We start from the raw sequence: 4,679 nt of genomic DNA, 5'->3' as shown, positions 1-4,679 counted from the left end.
GATCTCTTTTTCACCGTATTCACAAAAGCTGTACTTGTAATGAAAACTAGCTGCTCACTTCATCAGCTGAATTTTTGTTGTTTGTTAAAAATTGTAATATTATGTATCTCAGTTTTACTTTTTTCGTTTGTTAAATGCCTAGCTTCTTCAAGCTCTGCGGAACTTTGTAAATTGTAAATTGTAAGTACGTCGCATAAGAAAATATATTATGAGCTATCTCTGTATTTAAGTAAGGTTTTATTCTTTAAAAAAACCTATTATTGATGAGTGGATTAATTGGGAAACGAAACGAACTATGAAGTAGCGTAGAGTTGGTATATAAGGCTGGCTTGATTTGTATTTAAACACTGCTGGTTTTTTTATTTTTTAAATTATGTCGTACAGTGTTGGATGCATTTAAGTCATAAGGAGTTCTTTCAGGTAAAGACTTTTACAGACCTTTGTAAAAAGATGTAGGGCCTACTGCATTTCATGAATATTTTGACCGAACTCAATCCGAACTTTAAATTATAATTGCACATTTTGAAATGGAGACGCACATTTAAATAAACCTATCAAATTTGTGCTTTTATGTAACATTACGGCTGTGAAGGATACTGCACGGATGGAGCCAAAAGCACGTATAAAACCTTGTACCGGTAAATAAAGACGGCGCCCTCTGTTGTTCACATAAAGAGACCTTTTCTAATTCTGTAACCTGTCGGTGAAAAGCTGTGACTCCTATACTGTGAGTGGGTATAGGTTTTGTAATACCATGCTGGTTTTGTAATATTACATCAGTATGGCCGTGTTTGTTTGTTTGACTTTCTTTACTCCAAGGAAGCCAAAGTAGTGGCTATTGGGTATTTGGACACAAAAGACAAAACTGTTGGAATTTTTTTTTTTTTTTTTTTACTTGACAGTGTCAAAAAATGAATTTCCTTACAAGTTTAAAGAATATCTTTAGATCCAAGGAAAATTGTGAGGGAATTGAACTTCTTTTGGCACACCTGGTGTTCCGTTTTGATTCGTGTTTTGTCCTGAATGTTGTATGATCAGTGCTGTGCGTGTGGTCACACGTTCTATGATAAAAAAAAACCCTTCATTGTGCCTGTATCATCGCTAATTGCAATATGAAAAATATAACGTAAATTTGCTTGCACCTCCCTTTCCCCCTGTGTACAGGCTCTGTGCAAGAACTTGACCCATTCAGTGAGTGAAGCTCGGCTTTTAATAAGGGGATAACACTGCGATGGAGCAGTTATCGTGCACTTTGAAAGAGGTTAGGGGCCTGGCCCGAGCCAAAAGCGAGGGCCACTATCGGCGACCAGGCCTGTGACCGGATTCAAACATCACGTTTACAACTGCTGCATTGCAATGTTATCTCCATTCATAAATACCTTTCCAGACAAAAACATAAAAAGTATAAAAGCTGAAAACTTCTGACTTTCTCACATTTTAGTCCATGTTTGGGCAATTTCCGTTGTGCACAGTGTGCTGTGTGCTCAACGCATCTCCTTGTTACATGGAGATCATACCGGTGGTTTTTAAGCGATCTGTTAAAGCTGGTATGCACTGGGCACACTGCGCGCATGTTTATACAATCAACAGTGTAAAATCAGTAAGGGTGTGCATCGAAACTGAGTATCCAACCGATTGTCAGGAATGCGTTTCAGATTGTGAAACCAACGTAACCAGTGTACCTGTAACGAACTTCACAAATAATTGAGTGACTTCTAAGACAATGAAAAAGAAACGTTTTGAATGCCATTTGTGGGGAATTTTCCTAATGAAAACCAGGCTACATGGAAAACCAAAAGGGATTTCAAGTTAATGTGCATTTTAATGCGGGACAGATAACGCCCGCAAAAATTGCACTTTACACCGAAAAGCTATAAAGCCCTTCACACAACTTCTTGGATTTGAATTTTGGGGTTGGGTTTTGTTTACGGGTTGCCAGGTACCCGTGTTTTACTTCAATAGGATACCCGGTTCCCGTACTACCCGTAAATGCACACCACTAATAAGCAGTAGTTTAAAACGCAGGTTCTTGACCAATAGGAATAGGTAAACTGTCGGAGGTATTTATGAATGTCCAATTCTGACGCTAGGTTTTAAAAAAAAGTCAAAATATTGACTTCCCTTCACCACCCAGCTGTGCAAAAAAACTAATTTACAAAAAAAAACAAAAACATAAAAAGCACTTGTGTTGTGTGTGTACATGACTTGTAGAAATGCGGTATGGACAGCACTGTACAAACTAACTGTGGTCTCAATATGTATGAACAATACAAGTAAAAAAATAGGCCTGTATCGTTTGTATTATATAAACTTCACAAAATAAAAACAACGTATGAAAAACAAGTTTAATGGTTGCATCTGTTTTATCATTTCTTCCACCTCCTTCCCAAAGCTGTCCCTTCAGTCAAAATCAATCAAGAGACTGTTTTGAAAGGTATGTAGGAAAGGGATCATTAGCCAACTTGCACTGGCTCCCTATCCAACGAGTTAAATATAAACTCTGCCTCATCATCTTCAAGACCTTGCAAGGTGACACTCCAGCATATCTAAGTGTCTTGTCCAGCTCTATGCCCCGGGGTATCGGGGCTTACGATCCTCACAACATAAACTCCTTAAGGAAAACATGGCTAATCATCGATGGGGGAGAGAAGCTTTCAAACTGCTGCACCAAGACTTTGAAATTCCCTACCTGGAACTGTGAGGCTTTCAAATTCTCTTGGCACATTCAAGAACAGTTTAAAATCCTACCTGCATAGGGAAGCATTTGGTTGACTTTGGTTTCTACTTGTTTGCCTGATGATGCCGCCTGTTTTTTGTTTATATTGATGGAGCGTGACGTTGCATCTTGACGGGTGGAGGGTCGAGTCAACCAGGTGCTCCTTTATTCTTCTTGTTTTCTGGTTGTTATGCAGTGCAGCGTCATGAGCGCCGCTTGCGGCGGATACCGACGCTTTATACATTTTCATTATTATTATTATCATTTGGAAGATGATTAAAGAACGAAGGTGTTTAAAGAACGAAAGTGTGCAACAAGACCCCAATAATTGTGCATACGTTTTCTCTATTTACTCAAAATGTATAGTATCACTGAGCGGAAACTTCAACAAGTTAGTTGTAATGCAGCCTTAAAATTTTGAGCAATTTTGTCGCTTCAAATGAAAAACAAAGGCCCAAGAAGCAAATGATCCTATGTATTTTCACAGATTTTCATTGGTAAAATGAGTGTCATTTTTGCATGTTTCTTTTCGCAAGTGTCTGCAGTAATTTTGTCAATTACACCTATAAACCAACTACTCTTATGGAGTACTTAAGTGTGACGTCATTTAGAACCAGCTAGTGTAGTGTAAACGAATGGAGTACGCACGTGTTGGTTCACGGTCTGAATCGCGCGCTAATGTCTTCAGTTTGTATGTCTATGAGTTTCACACACAATTTGTGCGCGTAACGTATTCACTTCGGAACTCCATTAGTGTTCAAATTTCCCTCAAAATCTATTAACACAATCTGTTAGTGCCATACACAATAAACAAGAAAAAATTGAACACAACACACGTTTTTGTCTGGACATAAAATATATTTTACCGACCAAATTTCTCTTCCCCGCCAGGTTCCGGCCGAGGACAAACCACAAAGTACTCAATATATAAATACTGGAAATAAACCCACGTTCAAGAGTATTCTTGATACGTTCCTTGCAAAGAACAAGTCACTAAACAAAGACAGTATTTGCTACTCTAAAGATAACCAATAAAATTCACGACAATGGTATGAACTGGTTTGCGCTGAGAAACGTCAAAAACTACTCACTTTTTAAATTATTTGATTTTTTTAAATTTTTTTTTTACAAAAATGTGGCTTTCCTGGTGTCAACATCTGAACAAATTACGTGTCATTTTCTTAAGTATTCTTTCAACTTGTTTACCTCACTCTCATACAAACTTACAACAGGCAAAGAACGATGCATAAATTTATGTGTGCAGCACATGACATTTTTAAGTGATGTTGCAAATTCCAAAAAAGGGTAATCCTTACTTTTAGGACCCCGTTCCTATATAGGAAGGGAAAGACTCACCAAAACAGTTGACTAAATGACACTCAAAATTGACATTCTGATATTTCTTGGCACATCTGAACAATTGGCAATGACACCTTCTTGAATATCAGCAGGATTAATTTTGTGGAAAGAGGGCAGGGCTTTGATTTATGAGGGAAATTCAGGGGTAAAGACGACGATGACAACCTGCAGAAAACAGACTCAAAAACCAAGATGGCAAACCTGAAAGCTCAATGCGATGAAAGCTCGATGCTGATTGGCTGATAAAAAATAAACATCTTATTTTTTTTTTTAGCAGCCAATCAGCATCGGGCTTTCATTATGTAGGGCTTTCATGCATGTGAGAACTACAACATGCACGTCTGACTGCGAAAAAAGGTAGAAAAGTCACATTTTCTTTGAAAGTGCTTTCAAAATTACAACTAACTTGAGTTTATATGAAGAAAAAAGACTGCTTCAGCCTGCAAAAGTCACATTGGTACTGGACAGTCATCTGCAAAAGTCAGTTTTGAACAGAACTCGTAAAAAATAGAGGTGTCCTAAAAGTAAGGATTACCCAAAAAAGGAATAAAATATTTCACTGTATTCAATCAAGGTTGTCGGAAAAGTCTACAAAACTACAATG

Source organism: Patiria miniata, unplaced genomic scaffold (assembly GCF_015706575.1).
Source record: "Patiria miniata isolate m_02_andy unplaced genomic scaffold, ASM1570657v1 HiC_scaffold_2, whole genome shotgun sequence".
NCBI lineage: Eukaryota > Metazoa > Echinodermata > Asteroidea > Valvatida > Asterinidae > Patiria > Patiria miniata.
Note: the sequence above shows the minus strand (reverse complement) of the source record.